Consider the following 21,448-nt stretch of genomic DNA (forward strand, 5'->3'; position numbering starts at 1 on the left):
GAAAGGGTGAGAGAGGAGAGTGACATCTGAGCCTTAGGGTGAGGTCTAACAGAAGGCAGGGAGTTGATTATCTGAGGAAGAGAGAATATTTATGCTGGCATCTCAAGGACGGGAGTGGGAGACCACGTCTGTGAGATGTTCTTCAGAACCGTGTCATTCCCACAGGAAACACATCAGTATGAGCTTCTCTTGTCTTCTCCCCTAAAACCCTTCCAAATATCTTAATGCTCCAGACCAGACTGGAACACTCTGCATTAATTATTTCATGTGCTCTAATTTAAGATCAGTGCAAGCAAATGCTGGTTCCAGGCTGGGTTGGGGCCACCCATAATTTAGGGTGGGGCGGGGATATTTCGAACACCCCTGTCCTTCGAGTTTACCATATGTACTTAATTGGGTTGCTGCTGTGGCCTCAGTGCCATCCCCACATGTCCTGAGTGGGGCTGAAGCAGAGCCTGTTGGTACTTTAAAGCCCCAAGAGGCCTGTGGGTAGCACCATGCTGGGGCCCATGAAGGTAAAACCAAGCTGACTTTGGAATTGAGGATTATTACTCCCAGCCTCTGCCTCTTACATATTAAGCAATTAATATCTGTGCCATCCTGCAAGGACATGGGAAAGCACGCACGTCTCCACACATGGCCACCAGATGACTTGGACGCAGAGCTGTCTCGGCTAGTTTGAGCTTCCCTTTAAAACACCAGTGAAAGCAAGCATATAATGTGTTCGGAAGATTTGCCACATTCTATGTGGCTTTAATAGAGAAGAGCCTCGCTTTTCTTCACGCCAGCGCTAGACTTCCTTTCTAAGTGGCGGAGAGCCAAAGACTGGAAGGAAATAGAACACGGCATCAAACTTCTTTAGCCTCAGTTTCTACAACTGGAAAAACACAGGTGGTTAAACCCATTCTACTGATATGCTTTGAGGCTTAGAAATTATATATACAATGGTTTCCATCACAAAGTGGGTATTCACTGAATGATGGATGATGCTCTTGCTGCTGCTGCTGCCGTCATTATTATATGCATCGGGGAAGCTGGGTGACTTATTAATTAAGGTGGAGCAAGAAAAACTTACAATAGACAGCGGAAAGAAACACTGCTTTGCTTCTCTACTCCGAAGCCTACTGAAGCCTTTCTTTTATAATAATATTTCACACTTTTGTATCACTTCTCTGTTTCCAAGAGCCCTTCCGATCTGTCTTGCTGTATCAGTCAGAATAGACTACACTATGTTTCATTAATGAGCAATTTCAAAAATCTCTGTGACTTAAGAAAGGTTTGTTTCTCATTCATGTTCTGTCTATTATGGGTTGGCAGAGAGCCTTGGTCACCGTATTTACTCAGGAATCTTGGATGATAGAGCCAGACTATGACAGTTGTTGGTCACTGTGTCAGAGGAGGGGTAGCTCTGAAAGGTCTAGAACTGACAATTCAGTGCCCTGGCTTGCAAGTGACCTATGTTACTTCTGCTCACAATTCATATATCGAATCGCATGGCCTCACTCAACCAGAAAGGGACAGAAGTGCAATCTTACCATGTGCATGGAAAGCGAAGAGCTGGAAAGTACTGGTGAAGAGCACTGGTGACGGCCATATTTTGCTATCATAACCATGCTCTGGGGTGGGGAGAGCCAATGATATTGTTCAGTTCTTACGGAAAAGGACAATTAGACTCAATGCAAAGACTGCCAATTACATGGGTAGAAAAGAAACTGGGATAGTTTTGCCCATTAGAAATAAGGTTCTATAGCCTTAGAATGTGAGAGGTAAGAATCTTATTTATTGGCATCCCCTTATTTTTCAGAGACACTTACTGTTTCTTCAGCAAACTACCACTATATTCAAAACTTGTTTTTTATTCAAGAATTTGTAAACTTATTTCTTGTGGAATTTCATAAAAGCAAAGAAATGTCGAGTTATAAGAGACACTAGAAAACTAGATTTTTGGTTATCTGTTACTTTGTAATAAACTACCTCAACACTTAATGGTTTAAAACAAGCATTTTATTTTGCTCATAGGTGTAGGTCAGGAATTTAGGGTGGATTTGGACTGGTTGCTTATCCCCAACCCACGTGGCATTATTTAAAGCAGCTGAGGCTATTGAAGCCACTTCCAAAATGGCTTCTTCACTCATGCATCTGGGGCCTCTGTTCTCCTTGGCTTTTCTCTCTCTCCCTATATTATTTCTTGTCTTCTAAGACTACTCAGTGGAGCTTGAGCTTCACGCAGCATGGTGGCCTCTGAAGAGGTAGACTTTTTACATGGCAGCTCAGGGCTCCAAGGATAAGTGTTTCAACAACCCCCACAATGAGTGTTTCAGAAGCCCGACACTGTCATTCCCACTGCCTTCAGTTGGTCAAGTAAGTCACTATGGGGACCCAACTCAAAACCAGGGGGTTAGACACTTTATCCTGATGGAATATAACGCATCTATGTACCACCAAATGTTCAGAAATGCAGACTAGCCTGCAAAAGAAGGACAGGTCACTGGATTCCCACCCAGTGTCCTGCCATTGACAAGTTTTCCCCTTTCATTAGAACTACTTTCTCTGGGGCCAATAATCCTTACTCATAAACATATGAAACTGAAAAGATGATCTCTAAGATGATTTTCTAATGTATATTTCGTAATTCCTAATATTTGCATCTCTCCAAATTTTCCTCAAAATTCTCTCCCAAGAAAGCTCTTCTGATTAATAAAACCTGGCTTTAATCACACATGCCCCATTAGTGAATTCCCTCAGCGCACATATGGGCAGCTTTTGCACTAAGATCAAGTTCTATACTTGTTTCAATGTGTCACAAGCCCCAATTCCTAGTGACTTCATCAGACATTGATCTCTTCCTTCCAGAAATTCTTATTACATTTTTAGTTCAAACCACAGTATTTGACATTTGAGAACATGGTGTCTTGCATTGCTTTTAAATTGTTTCATGTATCCAAGTAATGTCTCGCCAACTGGACTTTAAACCTTATGGGTACTCTTCATGCTTTATACTTTTAAGAAGTTTATACTTTTATGTTTATTTTATTTTATTTTTTACATTTAGACTCTTAAGAATTTAGCAAGAAGTGTCACAAATGCCTATTAATGATATTTGAGGGGTTTTTTTAATGTCTTTATACATTCCCATTTGGCTTGTTGCCTCACTTTTTGGTGAGTTTATCAAGAGCAGAAGCTTTTTTTTTTTATTCCATTAGTATCTCTCCAAAGAATTAGACACACTATGGCATATCATTCATGACACACATTTAATAAATATTCCTAGGTAGCCTCTTCCTTCTAATTTGCTAATGCAAGAGCTGTACCCATACCAAAGAACTTTTCCAAAACTTCCCCTCTGATTCTTTTTTTTTTTAGGTGAGGGAACCCTTGGTTGATCTCACAGATTGCAAGGACCTTGTTAGCTTACAATCTCTGATTTATTTTTTATTTTTTATTTTTTACGACTACAGCACCTGGTCTTCCTAGGGGGTCTCCCATCCAAGTACTAACCAGGCCTGACCCTGCTTAGCTTCTGAGATCAGACGGGGTCGGGCTTGTTCAGGGCAGCATGGCTGTAGACTTCCTCTGATTCTTTATCTGTAAATGCTTCAGTATTATCTTACAAAACAATAGCATCATGAAACTATGGAATTGAATACTGATGCAATAATGTTATTTAATATGTAGTCCATATACAACTTACTCAATTTTTTCAATATTTTTTTTCTTTACATGGTTTTGTTTTTATCCAATCTGAAATCATACATTGCATTTAGTTCTCATGTCTCTTTAAACTCCTTTAATCTTCATAAAATTGATATATTTGAAGATTCCAGACCATTTGTTTTGTAGAATACCTCCAAACCTGGATTTTTACATGCAGGTAAAACATTTTTGGACAGGAGAACTGCACAGGTGATGTTGTATTACTCTCATTGCCTCCTTAAAGTGACACATAATTCCTGTTTGTCCCATTATCAGTGATGATAAATTTGACTATTTTGTTATAGTGCTATTTACCATATTTCTTTATTGTAAAGTTATCTCTTTCCCTTTATAATTAAGTGACCCCTGGCATATTTTGAGATCATCAGTTTTTTCTCTGTATCTATGAGTTTGTTTCTGTTTTGTTTGTTCTCTTATTTTGTTTATAAGATTCCATGTATAAGTGAAATTATATGGTATCTGTCTTTCCCTGACTTATTTCACACTAATTATTTTTATATATGTTCATTTTTAGCTTTGTAATCCAATGTTTAACTTTTCCATGTTTTCTTAGTCTGCATTCACTGTGATGATCTGCTCCTCTCTTTTATGTTAGTGGTCAATTTTTCTGATGATATTCATTTTGTTTCTTATTTCTTATATCTGTTACGATGTTCTTCTGATCCTCAATTTGTTTCCTTCTATCTATAATCTCTCTTTTCATCTCATTTGGCCATTTAACCTCTTACCTTTGAGATCTTATTTTGTTGAATTTAAGTTTCCTTAGGTGCTATTAAAACATTATGAATACATTCTTTATTTTTCTTGATTTTTTCCTTCTTCTAGGTTGTTGTCTTTATATTCTCCATCCTGTGTCCTTTTTGTAATTTTTATGCTGGATATAATGACATAATTGTCATGCTGTTTCTCTCTATATTTTCCATACTTGGACAGGTTTCTCTCAAATTTCCATTTGCTCGGATATCATGTGACTTCCTAACTTGATTTCTCCTCTCTCTCATTCCTCTTTCTTTCTAAGTACAGGCTAAAGGCTGGGTATTTTTGACTTTTCCTACTTTTGTGTAGCTTGAGCAAATGGCAGTATAAGGTCAAGCAAAAAAAAAAAAAAAAGAATTAGAATATCTGGATTTGCTCTCTTCTCTGAGATAATCTTTAACGTCTCATACGAAGGTTCATTCACCTAAACGTGGGGTTCATTGGACCCACCTGGGGCAACAGTCCCAGGTTTTAAGTCCTTTCCAAGTTCAATGAGCCCCAGGAGCTTTCATTTCCCACAATGACAGTCCCGCTCCTTCCTTTCCTCCAGTTTTCTAGTTCCTTGATTTCACCTCACCAATCAGAAATAGAGGAAGATTATTCCATAATTCAATATCCTTCTCTACTATCATTTTTTTTTTTTTAAATCAGGGAGGCTATTAGCAAGAATTTTCAGCCTCAAATAATATGACTTTGAGGAAGGGGTATTGGGGCCATCACTTTTTGAAGTTTAAGATATTAGGTTACTTCTTTCCTTGCTTGGTTGCAGTTGATAGATTTTTGTTTTTGTTTTTGTTTTTGTTTTTAATATTTTTGTTCATTTGATTAGCTATTAAGGGAGGGAAATAATGTGATACAGTTTTAGTCAACATAACATGGAAATTCTTTATTTTTCCCCCTGGTTACAAAATCAATTTATGCCTATTGTAGAAACTTTAGAAAATATACAGAAAAGAGGAAGGAAGGAAGGAAGGAAGGAAGGGAAGGAAGGAAGAAGGAAGGAAGGAAGGAAGGAAGGAAGGAAGGATGGATCACCCATAATTCTAGAAAATAAGTATTATAATTTTGACATGTTACAGCCTTTTCTAGAAATATGTTTAAAACCAAAACTTCGAGTCTTGCTTTTTCAATTTGATTCATTTTTACAAAGTCATTACTCTTCTTCAAAAATACAGCTTAAACTCTCCAAGATAGTCCACATATGGATTTCCTAGAATTTTCTCAATTATTAATGTGTCGTTTTAGGTTATTTCTAGATTTTCAATATCCTAAACAATGCTGCAATGAGTATCTTTATTTATAAATCTTTGTCCTCTGTTGGTTCATTTCTGTAGGCCACGTTGCTGGAATTGAAGTCTCTGTATCCAAAAGTTAAAACTTAAAAAATCTCCAAATGCATTTGCCTATTTCTTTTTTGAGAAGCGTTGACCTAGTCTAAACAATATGAAATAAAAATATCTCCCTTACCTTGTCCTCCTCCCTTACCTTCACCCTTACCTTATTATGTAAGGGTTTATTTCTGGCCGAGGGCAGGGATTTGCACACAGTAGGTGCTCAGTGACTGCTTTCATGACCGATGAGCATTAACACTCCTCTTAACGTTATTATTTATTGCTTTAGTCTTAGTTTTAGCAGATGGTTGAAGACAACTACCTGAGAGGTGGAATGCTGGCACATTGAGAGATGCTCTCCCCGCCCTGCTTCCTCCCAGCCTCCTTTAGAATAACATCTGGGCATTTACTTTCCAGGGACAGTGGAGAAGTGAGCCAGGAATGTGAGTGTCTGGGGCCTCTGCAGATTGGAGTCCTGCTCGTGCTGGTTGATGGGAGTGTAGTGGGAAACCAAGATGTGGCCATAAACTACTGGGAGAAAGTACTCGGCTATAGACTTGATCTGTCGCTTGGCTTGGCCCTGATGGATGGGTATTTTCCAGTGAGTACTGATTCACTCCCGGAGCATGTGCCATTAATGCTGACTGCACGAAGCACCCCAGGAAGCACCAGCACTGTGGTGGTGACTGTCATTCTCAGAGGCCAGATCTCAGGTTACCTAAAGAGCAGCTTGCAGTTAAGCTGCTGGATCTCCAGCCTGGATTACATGCTGATAATGGCCTTCCATCGAACACTTGTTAAATGGAACTACGTTGCAGTTGTTCATGCGTGTGCAGACAATCTACTGTGTGCGAAGCAATCTGCCGGCCCCTGAAGCCACAGTGATGAGCAAGGCATGGTCTCTCTCCTTAATTAGCAGGAAATAACACTTCCTCGAAGGTGTGGCAGAGAAAAAGATGAGGACACTATGACAGCTTGCGGTGAGCAAAGCAAGAAGTGACGTAGGTGCATGGGTGAGGGACTACTTCCAGCTGTGCCTGGTACCACAGGGCAGGGGCTACCCTAGGAGAGCAATGAACTCAATGTCCTTATTCCTCTCTCCTGCCTCCCAAAGGTTCTTAGGTACCTACCTACAAACAGGTTGTGATGAAAGCTTGAAGGAGAAAGTGTCACAAGAGGCAGGTAGAGAGGGGTGCTGATGAGGAGGGGTGCATGGGATGGGCTGATTCAGCTTCCTGTGACTTTAAGTCTTAGCACCATTTGGCAGAACCAACCAACCTATTCTTTCCCAGAGGCACTTCCTCCCAGAAACACGGGCGGGGAGGGTCATTCCTGAGGCTCCCTTTCCTTCCCTTTGCTTTTCCTTTCCTTTCCTTCTGTGTTGTCCGCATGCTCTGTCAGCACATTTTCTTCACTTCTCCCTGTTGCTTAGCCATCTCGCTTCCAAGATCTTCTAAATCGAATTCACGTTTCTCGTTCATTGCTTTTGTTATTTTCTTAGTGTCCTTTGGCTTGCGTTGAACTATGCAGTTTTTCTCTGCTATGTGGTCATATTTTTTGGCATGTCTCTATTTTCTGTAGGTTTCTAATTCTCAGTTATCATTTTTTCTTCGGTGGTGGGCAGACTAAAGCTACACTCCCTGCCCGCCCAAGAGTTGTTCACACCCTAATCCTCAGAACCTGTGTATGTGTTATGTTACGTGACAAGGAGGAGTTAAATTTGCAGATAGAATTAAGTTGGCTTTTCAGCCTTAATAGGGAGTTTGTTCTGGACTTTCTGGGTGGGTCCAGTCAGATCACAAGGGTCCTTTAAAGTGAATGAGGGAGGAGGAATGGGAGCCAGAATCAAGGAGAAATATGAAGATGCTACGCTGCTGCCTTTGGAGGAAGGGGTCAGGAGCCAAAGAATGCAGGTGGCCCAGAGAGGGTGGAAAAGGCAAGGAATCGGATTCTTCCCTTGTGCCTCCAGAAGGAACAAAGCCGCACTGACATGTTGGCTGTAATCCATTGAGCCGCATTTTGGACTTCTGAACTCGAAAAAAAAATAAATAAATTTATGCTTTAAGCCACTTGGTTTGTAATCATTTGTTACAGCAGCAATAGAAAATGAATATGCCCTCTTAAAATATCTTTGCATGAGGTTCAAATACAATTCTTTTCTGTTACCTCTTTGAGGTGAGATGTGCTTTTCTGTTTTGGTGAGGAAATCTGCAGGCCTCGCTCTTATACACCCATCCCTCCAAGGCCACATTCTGGGCAGGGCAAATCTCCTCATGTGTAGGGTTATAATGCACCCTCTTGAGACAGAGTTGACATAACAGAGTCCTATCATTTTTACCTTTTACATTCCAAAAAGCACTTTGCTTTGCCCAGACTTTGACCTGGAGACAAAATGGAAATTGGAAATTTCCTGCTTCTTTCTCAGTTTCTTTTTATCCTCCTCCATCTTTGGCAAGTGGGCTAAATCTGATTTGGGATAGCGGGGAAGAGGAGAGGGAGGGAAACAGGAAAAAGAAGCTCGGTGAGTGGGAGGGAGAAGAGCAAGACAGAAGAAATGCTGAGGAGAGCAGGACCGTGCTCCCGGCTCAGACGGATGCAGGTCAAGGTCTCTGCACCATTGACTGGACCCTCCTCCCCCCATCCTTTAGAGCTTCACGTTCTTAGTCCGTATGTGGCCCAGAGCTCCGGAAATCATTCAGACTCCCGCATTTTGACAGAAGTCTCAAACAAGCAGTACTTAGGTTGAAAGACCCAAATCAGAGCACTGATCCCATATGTACCACCTCCCCATCTTTGCCATTCCAATTGCACTTGCGCGTGCGCGCACACACACACACACACACACACACACACATTCGTTATACAGGCTAACTGAAGGCAAAATTCCTGTCATAGACTGATGAGCCTGGTGGAAGATATAGAGAGTGTTTTGTTATGCACCTCCTATGCTGGAGAAATGCAAATGAATTCAAGGAAAAAGGACAAGTTTCAAGAGGCGGCACCAAGGCGGCAGGATGCAGCTTGCTTATTCCATTCAGTCGCCTGTTCGTGCCATCACCGATATGCACCTGCAATTACTTCTTCACACCTGGGAGTGCACAGGTTTTGTTGATTCCATTTCAGGAATGCTCAGCCTACGTGTTTCCCAGAATAAAGAGCCTTCTAGAGCTCTGAATTCAGATACCAAGGTGACAATTAGTTGTGTTCTCGATTGTTTTAAAAAGAAAATAGGAAAAAGAAAAAAAGAGAAAAAAGCCAAAGAGACAACAGAGAAAGTGGGACATTCTTATACCTACCTTCAAAAGAACTGAATTTACAAATCTGGGAACTTTTAGCCTTTGTTGCTTTTAAGTATCAGTGAACTCAGCCCCCACTAACAAGATCCAGTAATTTCACGAACAGCTCGCAGGACAGACTGTGTCATTTTCTGCAAAGGCGGCTGGAAATCATTTACGCCGTAAGATTCTCTGTGGTGATAACAAGGTATTCAAAATGAGAATGGGCCTGAGATAATCTTCAAAAGGTTTCCCAAGTGAAGTCTGCCCCACTCTCTAGAAGATTCCTCTGGAAGAAAGCAGATGCAAACACATCACTTTAGCTTGTTGAAACTGACATGATTTTCTGCACCTGTGCTTGAAGTTGCCTGTCATTTCTGGATGAGCGGGCTTACAGGAGATGGGGCTGAAATTCATCAGACATCGTAGGTCAAAGGGTCTGTTCCTTCCAGCCAAGAGCAAATGAACCATGCTTTCAATAGGGCAGCAGATATTTCTTCGTTCTGAATTTCTGCACACACATATGAGTGTAGTTCAGACCTGGGTGGCCCAACAGTAGCTCCCAACTGCAAAGATAAATGATAAACGTAGAAAGTGCTTTCCTGTGGCCTCTGAGTATATCGCAAATCTCAAAAAGAGTGGTGTGGTTTCAAGTTATAGAATACTAGACTAAACAACCAGTATCTGTGAGGTTCTACTAAAAATAAGTCATTTATAGATATTTAAAAATGCATTTTTATTAATAAGAACAGTGGTTCCAAGGTATAAACTTAATCGTACTGAATATATGCTAAGCCCTTAACATGCAATTGCCTAGTGCAACTTTCTCAAAAATTCTATAAGGTCGCAACTATTAATATCAGCATTTACAGATCAGGACTGAGAGCTAGAGAGCTCAAATACTTTCCCCAAGGACTCACTAGTATTGATTTTTAGAAAAAGTATTTTAATTCAGTAGGCTCGATTCCAGAAAACAAGCTTAGACACTACAGACAATTCATAAGTATCTGTCCATGGAGAGAGGGTTGTCTTAGCAAGTTTTTCATCTTAGGTCTGATATTTAACTGTGACCTGATACCGTCTTTAAGATACCAGGACGTCATGGCCAGGAAGTTAATCAAGAGAGAGCCATGGAGAGAGATTCGTTTTCGTAACAGGCCATTATTTTCAATATGTACCTTCTGAGCATTTTATGTGTATAGAAGCTTCCTTGATATTCCCCCAGACAGTCCATAGACTAGCTAATAATGTAATAAATATATGCATAGGAACCTTAGTGTTTTTTTCCATGGACCCATGGAATAGGCAGTAAGACTCAAGCTAAATTTCCTGCATTTCTCTCAGCTGAAAGATTAAGGGATGTGGAGTGACTCCAGGAAATCAGAGATCAGTTGACAAGCCACATTTTCATATGGTTGTCTTTCAGAAGGAAGACATCAGGGCAAATACAAGGTGTTCCTGGAAATAGTTCATTTAAGACTGGGTACATCAATGGAAAATATTTCTCCAGGGCACATTTGTGCTGTGTCAGTTTTTCAGTTGAAGAAATTTAGTTTCTGCTTTTCCTATTTACTTTCCCTATTTGCTGAAAGAGACTTTAAATTCACAGCGGCAGATGGCATCTTCTCAGAAACACAGTTATGCAGACCTGTAGAGTGAAGAGGGACAGACTTTGGAAGGCAAGACAAAATCAGAACTAAAATTCCATCTTTTAAAGGGACAGTGTCCAAGTTCAGCAGCATTGCCTAGTTCTTCAAATCAGCAGGCATTTATTATCTATTTGGCAAAGGCACTCTGCTTGTAGATAAGAGAAATTATTCCTTACTGCAAGAAACTTACACTTCTCTATGTAAGACAGACATGTCAAGCACTAGCCATCATAAAATATAAGTGCTAAAGAGTGCTATAACTATTAGCTAAGAATTAAGAGTGCATAATTTTGTCCACCGGTTGTTGATAACAGTGGCAGTAGAGAAAGGATTTGTTCAGGGTTGGTATTGTGTGATTAACTCACACGACGTCATGCGTGATTAGATGTCGAGAGGTTAGTTCAGTTAGAGTGAGTCCGGTGATGCTGACGCTGGAGGCAACATTGAGCAGCCATGTTCCACGTGTAAGTTATTGGCCTTGGAGGCAAACAAGGGACGGAAGGGAGGTCTCACCGCAAGTTCTTCACAAGGATGATGGGGCCTGTGAGCATCTTTTTGTCTATGAAGTTCAGTACTAACATTATTTCATCCCAACGTGATATTTTCTTATAATCAGCAAGTCAGAAATTGAAACAAGGTGAAATGACTTGCTGGAGTGCAAAGAATGACGCGGCTAGAAGATCTGTTTGTACGTCTGATCGATTTATTTAACATTTCCTATGTGGTTATGACCAGATATGGTGCTTAGCACTGAGGCTACAGAGAGAACTAGCCTCGGCCTCACATTTCTTTACTTACCATTACAAAATAAGGAGATGATCTGTCTGTTTTCCACTGAGTGCTTGGCAGGATGCAGGAGATGGAGCTGAGCGATTTTGTTGTTATTCCCCAAGGTCCTCAGAATTGAAGCAGAGCTAGGCTTGGTACTGAGTATCTAGGAAATCTGTGCGACAATTCTCCCAATTTAGAAGCCACTTCTAGTCTTTTACAACCATTTTAAGTTCCATTTTTCCTACCTTTCTTCCAAACACTTCATTTGTAACGTGTGTTTGGGTTTTTCTCTTTTGGACCAGCTGGTCGTTTCTCACTTTGACTGGTTTAAAAATAGAATTTGTCTTAAAAATGGGGTCTTTAAAATGTAATGATGACAAATAGAGCCAATGAAAAGGTGTACACGAAGGAGTGAGCAGTCAAACCAAAAATATTGCAAGGGGCCCCTGATGAAGACTTGATTTTCATGTGTTCTGCGGTTTGACATCTCCAAGTGCTTGGTCGGTATTCTGCAACCCCCATTTGGTGCGTATCGATCTTCCAATAATCAGCAGGGTTATTGCTTTAGCAACTTCCCGTGTCTCCCGTCTCTCAACTGAGAGTATGTAGAGAGTGTCTAGCTCTGCAAGAACACGGGACTGACCACAACATTCATTGATCAAAGGAGGAGAAAGAATGATTTGTACTTTCCAAAGGGTGGTAGCGTACATGGTCCTTGACTTCATGGGAACAGGGGAGAACCCAGAGGAATGTCCCACGGAGGACAAGTTTGGCAGGCTCCACGCCTGCTGACAGCAAAGGCATTTATGGCAGAACATCTTAGAAAGTTGGAACCTTGTGAAAAATGACTTCAGGAAGTCGTTTCAAGGAAATAGAAAGTCTTTGCTGACTCAACTTAGCAAATCCCAGATGTAGCTCACGTCTTAAGCCAAAGTGTCCGGGCTCTGGGAGCTGATAGTTTAAGCATACTCCTTTATCTCTAAAACACTAGAAACAGGATAACATTGCCTTTCCTCAAACCTGATTTGAGGTTTCTCATTTGGTCAGTAGCTGTAATCGATTAATACCCCTGTCATGTCCCTGTGTTGTGGGAACAGAGAGGACTTGGGATCATAGAATGTGGGGGTGGAGGGGATTTAGAGATAATATAATCCAAATTCCTTATCTTGTAGATGGTTAAATTAGGCCAGAAATACTTTCTGAAGGGCACAATCAGTCAGAGGCAGCGTGAGGATGAGAGGCCAGGCGTCTTAAATCCTCGTCAAGCTGTTTCATCTGCAGCACACCAACGCTCCATATAAAACGTTATCTGGGGTTCTCCTCGAGCCTAAGTTAGTTCCCAGGTATCAAAGCACCACTCAGTAAAACAACGGTCACAGGTCTTAACTGGCTGCCCTCCCAGTAAATGAGTGCAACTTGCAAATTACATTCATTTAATATCAGGGTCGATTATTAGACTTCCAGGATGGTGCTATCCAATAGAAATATTACGTGAGCCACATCAAAAACAGAAAGAGGTAAGTGAAAATAATTTAATAACATCCTTTTTTTGACTCAGTGTATCCAAAACGTCATGATTTCAACAATGTAGTCAAAATAAACTATAATCGTTAGGCTATTTTACATTTTTTTTAAGTACTAAATATTTGGAGCTGCATGTGTATTTTATTTCAGGAGCCACATGTGACTAGAGCCCCCCATCCCCCACGTATTGGATAACCTGGCTCTAGAACCAGTTCAGTGCTCTTTTTTGTGGTCTTCATTGAATATTAAGCTTAAAGTGGAACTTCAAATAGTTTCCTCTCTGCAGAGGATATTTTCTAAATCAGCTCCCCCTGCTCCAAATTTATGTGCTGTTTCCAAGAATGAGAAGCCTCCTAGAAGATTCAGTGTGGAAAACCAACGTATTAAAATTTCTAGTACATTTTAATAGTTTTGTGTGTGTGTGTGTGTGTGGAATGAGAGGATAGCATATTGAAATTGGTACTTGAAAAATCTAAAGCAAATGGAAACTATAGATGAGCCACCCTACAGAATTTATAGTGATTTTGGAACAAGTTGGTTCAGTTTCTCCTTTTCTGAAATCCTCTCGTGCTTTTGATCTTTCGCCGTCAGCCAGCTGATATGGTTCCAATAACCCTATTAGACTCCTCTAAGGCCCTGACGCTATAAACTCCTTGAGAGCATCATCTGTAGCATGATTTTCTATAGGCAATATTCTACCTTCCTACATAATAAATTTCTTTGAAGGTAGAATTTCCCAAAGATGAACAGTAGACTTACACGTTGTTGGTTGAGGGGAGGAGGGAAAGTTATTCTCATTATAAAATTCATAAAGATAATTCCGGAAGGTACCATATTACGAGACTGAGAACTCTCGGGGCTTGTGGAAAAGAAGTTTGGAGTGGAGGCAGTCAGCTATGGAAGGACAGCTTTTAGCCCAGGCAGCCAAATAGCCTTGGTCAACCAGAGACTCTAAGGTCTTTAGGAGAGGGGGGAACTACTCTGTTCATACCTGTCTCTATAGGACCTGGTAAAATATTCGATCATTTACTAGCTTCCTCAAAGGTTGTTAATTAAATGAATAAAGGGTTAAAAAAAAATCAAGCCCCACATTTCCCGTTCTCTTACCTTTCCTCTTTTTTCCTCTTCTTAATCTTCCTTCCAGGATTAAGAAGGACAGCTTGGTGGCCCCTGAGCATTTAAAAGTCCACACTGGCATTTCAGGGAGTAGGAAAATGATCTTCCTTCCTTTCCTTCTTTCCTTTCCTTCTTTCTTTCCTTCTTTCTTTCCCTTTTTCCTTCCTTCCTTCTTCCTTCCCTTCCTTCCTTTAGCCTTCTTCCTTCCTTCTTCCTTCCCTTCCCCCACCATTCCTTCCCTTTTCCTTTCCTTCCTTCCTTCTTCTTTTCCTTCCTTTCCTTTCACCATTTGGCACCGTACCACAGCATAATGGCACTTTCAGCGCCATTTCCCTCCACTCATCACCTCCTCCTCCCTCCCCTCCTCCTCTCTCCTCTCCCTCCTCCTATCCTTCTTCTTCCATTATTCTTCATTCCCATTATTTACCATTTCATTCCATTCCTTCCGGCCTACTAAAATTTAAACTATTATTTCATTACCTGTTATTATTATTCATTATTCCTTCCTTCCTTCCTTCCTTCCTTCCTTCCTTCCCTCCCCTATCAAGAATTGAAAAGGGGCTTGGCTGCTACCTCTGTCTTAGAAGAGGACCCTTGCTCCAGTGCTCCCAGCCATCAAGTCCCCCCACCTCCACCTTATACCACCTACCCCGGGGGTGGGAAAGAGAGCGTTGGGGAAGACGGCAGCAGAGCTGTATATCGAGCCTCTTGGACGCTGCCTTGCATCCTCAGGTTCCAGCTTTGACAAACGGTTCCTGCTTTGTGCTCACAACACCTCTCCTCAAGCGTGTCCAGGCCTGTGTGATGAGTGTCCCAGCGCTCCCCTGATGCCATGGCGTGTGGTGTGCCTGTGGGCTTAGCACTCACACAAGAATAATCGGGAAGTGTCAGGGAACTGACCTTCCCTGGAGCAACCCTTTGCCAACGGGAGACAGAAGCTGTGAGATAAATGCTTGTCCTTTCTATCTACTCAGCAGGGGGCTGGCTCTGAGACCGACTTCATACAGCTCTTTAGGATTCCCATATCACGTGACCATGCCCTGCATGTGGCCTGTCGCCTAGTGCACCCTTGTTCTGTCTTTTCTTCCTTCTGTTTTTCACTCCCCTGTTGTTCACCACTGCTCTCCGTGGACACATTCCAAATGAGACACCACTAAGAAGCCTTTGTCTCAGGGAGCATCCTGAGGGGGCATCCTGGCTAAGGAGGGAACCTGCCCTGATGTGATCCATAGAAGTAGATGTGTTTCAGATTCCGGGCCGTCCAGCAGTTCAGTGAGATCCACTGAGCTTGACTGAGGGATGAGTGAAATTCAATCGTGACTATGTGTGAGGGTGGGAACATTGTGTGTGTGTGTGCGTGTGTGTGTGTGTTGTGTGTGTGTGTTTGGACATTGGAAAAAAAGGTGTTCCAATTTTCCCCTGTCACAAACTTCTGCTGACAATTAGCCCCTTTGTCTCAATGGAAACCTAGCTCTCCTCTCCACGACCCCTCTCCTTCTCAGAGCAGCAGGGTCTGTCAGGGAGTTCTGTGGTGGTGAGCTGAAGTCCTCTTATGCCAACTGACTTTGCAAGGCCAAATTTGGTTGGAGATTGGAGGTTTAGGGTGACCAATGTTTAATGTTCAAAATGTAGATTGTAAGAATGTCGAGGGCTGCCTGCATGTACTCCATAGCGTTAGCATGAGGAATGGATTGGGTGCCCTATCCAGAGTTGCTTTTCCATTAGCCTAATGTTTTTGTGAAATACTCAGGAGTTTAGTGCACTCACGGGAGTTCAAGAAGAAAGGGATATGTTGGTGTGTATGTGTGCGGGCCAAGTTTAATTTTTATAACATATGTCCATCGCCAAGGGCCATTACATGTGGTTCACTGCCTCTCGAGCAAGCAAGATGTTGTGGGCTGTCCTCTGATGAGCAATTCGTCTCTGAGATACTCTTACATGCTTCTCCCTGGGTCAGTTATTGCTGTATCACTCCTTTCATAAGCTCTGGTTACTTTCCTGGACATCAGCTTAGCCAAATCAGATCTCAAACCAGATCACATTAAGCAGTACTATTAGATAACTCTCAAAAACACTTCCTTCTAGATTTCTTTCTTACCTAGATATGGGGTAGCTGTTTCCTACATGCACAGTGACTATGAAACCACTGATTGTAGCTCTTTTAGCTTTTCCCAGAAGACCACCCCATAGCTTTTCCCTAGGTTGTCAGCTTATCCATTCTGGTCCTCAGTTTATCCCTAAGAGGATTTAGGACACCTTAAATAAGCACATGCAATACACTTGCTACAAGAAACAAAGAGCAGGGTCAAGTACACTAGGTGAGATCCCCTCCCTACTCATTTTATTTTACTCAGATGAATCAAGCTGCTGAACATCTGTGGGTCTGGAAAATATGGCTGTCAAAAATTGTAGGGTGAGTAGGAGTACCTCAGAAGTGGTGTCTAAGATGTGGGTGGGAGTTCAGAGGCAGCATCCATCTGGATTCTTGGGTTGACCTGCATGTTTATTACCTATCCACAGACCACTCAAAGAATCAAGCAATAATTGCCCTGAAACCATGATTAAAGAGTGCACAACTGGCCATTTATAGCAAAGGCACCATAGTCAGACGGTTGAACCAAGTCTCTGCTGGTTGTCTATCATTTTATTAATTAATATATTTCTTGGCAATTAAATAAAGTTATGTTTAATAAAAAGATAAATACTGACTAGGGAACTTAAGGAAAGCTTTTTAATTTTAAGAACTGCTTAAGCATTCTCTTTTAGAAAACTCTTAGAAGTTATTTAAAAAGAGATACATACATTAGAGTAAATTTGAAACTGCCTCCAGCCTGTAAGTTAGACTAAAAACATAGACATTAACTACTGTTTTCCCTATGTTCATCAAAAAATTTCACTTGTCAAAGCAAGGAAAAGACATGACTTTCTCATTGTACTAAATGTAAAGTGAACTGGAAGCCACGACTCAGCATATGTCCATCTCTCTCATGAAATAGTCATAGATCTTTAAAGCAATATGGGTGTTTGCTTAATTAAGAAAAAATAAGTGCATAGACTGATTAACAAATGAGTTCTAATTAGTCCCAAGTGACAGGCTCATTTCTCACAAAGATTGGTCAACATCTCTTTCTTCCACAGACATAGGCTGCATCCCTAACTTTGGCTAGTCATCTTGCAATGCATTCAGCTTCAGTTGGGTTGAGAAGCAAATCCATCTTCTCTTCTAGCTAAATCTCTCATAGGTTACATCCTACTAATGACATTACCTTCACATTGCGAAGATGGACCTTTGTTTCCTGCAAAACAATCAGGTGTTTTACTACTCTTATGCTTCCAGGAATCTCATTTGAAAATTTATTGGAAGGAAAATACTCCTAAGAAAATATTACATCTCATATTCCATGTGATTTTCATGTTCATATTTGACATTGTCAAACAGGAAACAATCTTAATGTGTCAATGCTAATGTGACAATATACGAAGGTCTTGGAGATGATGACAGCATAGCTCACAGGCTGTGAACCATTTCTACTCTGCACTTCTTGATTCAGCTGGAGTTTGAGTGTGAGAAAGCTTATTTGCTGACTCTGACCATTACTGTGTTATTAAAGGCAAAAAGTCAGCAGAGCATCTACTTTTTGAGGAATGAATACATTTCTCATGAATTTACTAATTAGATGCTTTATTTCACCTTAGGCTAATAGTACCTGGTGCAAATATATCCTTCATTGGTTAATTTGCTATATAAGCTATTGCAAATGAAATATAAATTCACTTTAGACTATCCTACTGGTTTTATTACCCAATGTTTTAGAAAGGCCCTTTCTTTAACTTTTTACATGCATTTTGGACCCTAGGAGAAGCATTTTATTAAGGTATTAAGGTAGTCTGCATACTATAAAGCCTTGGCAATTGGAAGAGCTCAGTTTCAACCCCCAAATTCGCTTCTTTGAAGGAGCCCATCTAGTCCCTGACTTTTGAGTGAAAAGACACTGCCTAGAAGTGTCTGAATGCTGGAGCAAATGAGAACTCTAATCCCATCCCCACTTCATCTCCAAAATAGAGGGTGAGGAAATTTTCATCTTGATGGCTTCTTCCTCTTTATGAAAATGAAACTCTTTAATTAAATCCTGGAGAGGTGTGAAACCACGTCATCGATATGGGCAAGAACAATGTAGGGGAGGTTAAGAGAGAAAGAAGGAACCCTTGACCTGCCTTGTTTTTTTTTGTTGTTTTTTTTTTCTGATTTAATAAAATCTCAGCCTCCTGAGCCCACTGTGGTTTTCCTGAATTACACAGCTGTTATACAGCTGGCAACAACCTAGATCAATGCTGATCTTTGGCCAAAATGAAATGAGGGGCTCCGTAGAATGGAAAGTGTGTTCAGAGTCAAGGAGAATGTCTGTGGTGCATTCCTCCCCATGGAAGGGAGAAGCCCAAAGAAGATGTAATGGACCTTAAAGAAAAAAAGAATCTTCAAACAATTGGCTTTGGGACAGATGCATAAGAAAATTCACCAGAAAGCTACTGTGTTTCTCATCTTTCATCCATCAGCATGGAGATAGATTCCTTTGCAGGATTTTGGGCTGGAAGCATATGCTGGGGTCGCAAAGGGCCAAGGAGGACCTGTGTTATTTTGTAGGCTCCCACCTCCCCTCACCTGGACTACTGCTATAGGTCAGAGGGACGGGGAAGCAGGAACGGGGAGGAGGAGTTCAAGAGTTCTATTACTTTTTTTTCCCTAGCATTTTTATTCTTTTTGCTCACTTGAAAGAGCCAAATTTCTAAGCTCTCAGATTCCTTAATCTTTTCTTTTTTTTAACTTTTATCAGAGGCTGAGAAGGATCATTCAAGTTGATTGGGAGTAAATACATATTGGCTTGATTTCAGTGGCAAGGGGACGATGATGGCAGGAAGGCCCCAGCTCCCTTTTCCACCTCTGAGATTTTCTAGTCTTTTAATTTTTTAATATAATACAGGGCCCTATCTAGCAAAAGAAAAAATAAGTGACAAATTATATTATTAAATGTTTTAGTTTCTTAGTGAAAGTTTACCTACAGACCCATTGTTAAATAGCAATCATTGCCTAACACAGTTAATATGTACAAACTATAAAACATGGATATGTTTGACAAATTATGGGTCACGTTGCATGTCCTTCTGAGAAGCTCCAAATTCACCCATTTTAGGTAAAGAAATCAAGTCCGCGTGCCTGGGAAATAAGAGGCAGTCATTCTGAACTTGATGTGGCTGCCAGCCTGGTGCGTGCGACCTTTCAAAAGTGGCTTGATGACTTGCTGCTGTGATTTTGCCACTGGAAAAGAAAGCACAACGCTGCCTGCCTTTCACATCCCCATCACAGCAGAGGAGACACGGTAAACTGAACTAGTTCTTTTTCTCCTCAACCAACCGTTCCAGCCAAGAACCCCTGCGTGCCTCTACCTGTTGTTTAAGGCCAGCCCATCCTCAAACGGCAGCTCCACATTCTAAGATCTTCAGACAGACTGAATCAGGCTCTCTAGGATGGGACCAAGATGTCTATGTTAAACATAACATTCCTTTAAGTGATTCTAATGATTAGCCAGCTCAGGTAACTCGTGCTCCAACTAAATTTGGGGAATGTGACTTATTTTATGCTCTGGCTGCTGATAGAGCTCTGACTTTGTTTTCTGCCTTCACTAATTTCGTCTGGCTGTAACTTATGATCTCCTTTCTTTCCTTTCTATCTAAACAAATTTCTGATCTTAGACCCCACTGGTCGATCCTATTTTGTTGACCTCTGCACTAGACAATTTTAGTTGCTTCCCAAGGATTCATCTCCTTCTCCTACCTATATACTCTGGTTTCTCTTCAGGGGAATTCACCTACCCTTTCCTGTCTGCCTTTGAGTTTGGTTGAAAGTGCCCCGCATTTAGTTCTAGGGGTAGTAGCTAATTGGCTTAAACCTAAGCATATTCTATTCCCTCCTCGGCCACAGTGATTAGCTCAAGGAAGGTCATACCAGAGATGGAGACAAGTGTTTGGGATACCTGTGAAAGAAATATTTTTTTCTTTTTTTATTGGAGATGGTGGGAGGAAAGTTTTCTTCTTTCCTTCCATGTGACAAAGAAGGAAACACCTCGAGACCTGCTGGCAGCCATCTTGTGACTCTCAGGATAGAGGCTCCCAAGAATGAGTTCAACTCTGAGGAAGCAAAGCTGACAAGGACAGAGAAAGAAACTGTGACCTAGTTACATCATCAGAACTGCTGTTTGGTTAGGAGAGCGTTGAAATAGTTCAAGTGGACATATAATGAAGCCCCAAACCAAGGCAGCAGCAGTGTGAGGGATGAAAGGAATAGACATCATAGAATGTTAACGTGAGAAAGATAATCATTGACAACGCAGAGGGAAAGCATCAACTCCTGGAACGAGGTCTCCTGCATGGCAGGAGAGCATGGGGTGCAGGGTATTGGTAGAAGGCCAAATCTTGTGTAAGGAAAGCTTTACTGCTACTCCAAAGAAGGGGAAAAAGAAGAAAGAATGGGCACGTAGGCAAATTCATGACCAGCTTTATTTTCAGTTTGAACTCTAGACTTTTTAGCTTTTGCATTCATTCATTCAGTCATCTGAACTATACTTATTGCCAAATATTAAGCTACATGCTTGAGATACATCCTGGCTCCTTCATAGCCCTTCCTCGGTTAGACAGGCCCAGCTGAGATTTTCACGAGGATTCAAAACCTGCCAGAAAATATACTTGCACATCATATCCCATTTCTTTAATTCTCCATCACCCCCAAGCTAGTTATACTAGAATTTGATACATTTTCCCCAGAGCATGTTTACATTCCCTCAAAGCCTTAGAGAGTCAAGGAACCCAATGCTTTGAGTATAGATCTTGGACCACAACCATATTGTCTCTTTTTTTCTAATGTAACGTGAGACCAATGGCTTAGCAGAGAGGCTCCGAGTTTTTCTTCCCTAAAAGAGGTAAACTCTCAACTCCCTCAGACTCTGCCCTGGCCAAGTTTTCCAGAGTTCAAATGGCCTGTAGTGAGCCGGCTCCTTCTGGAAGTGACACTGTTTTACACAACGCTGAGCGCTAATGGGTGGGGAAGCAAGAATGCTTTCAGTGGTCTTCGCAAGCCTTTGATGTCCCTTCTAAGTCATATTGTGTCAGTGGAAACATTGGTCTGAGGAGACTCTGGCAATCCTTTCAAAACGCACAGATGTTGAATGTGTGTTTTTAATGGCTTCAAGCAATTAAAATAATTTAGAAATAATTAGAAGTAGCAGCGCACTAAGCCAAGAAGGCTGAGAGCCTGGATGGC

At 41.3% G+C, this 21,448-nt stretch overlaps 1 pseudogene; it reads right to left on the bottom strand.

Annotated features, from left to right (window-relative positions):
- Positions 1 to 3,449: 3,449 nt before the first annotated feature.
- LOC120591420 (uncharacterized) lies at positions 3,450 to 3,568 on the bottom strand (annotated as a pseudogene).
- Between the last annotated feature and the right edge of the window lie 17,880 nt (positions 3,569 to 21,448).

This window comes from Pteropus medius, unplaced genomic scaffold, assembly GCF_902729225.1.
Source record: "Pteropus medius unplaced genomic scaffold, Ma_sr-lr_union100, whole genome shotgun sequence".
NCBI lineage: Eukaryota > Metazoa > Chordata > Mammalia > Chiroptera > Pteropodidae > Pteropus > Pteropus medius.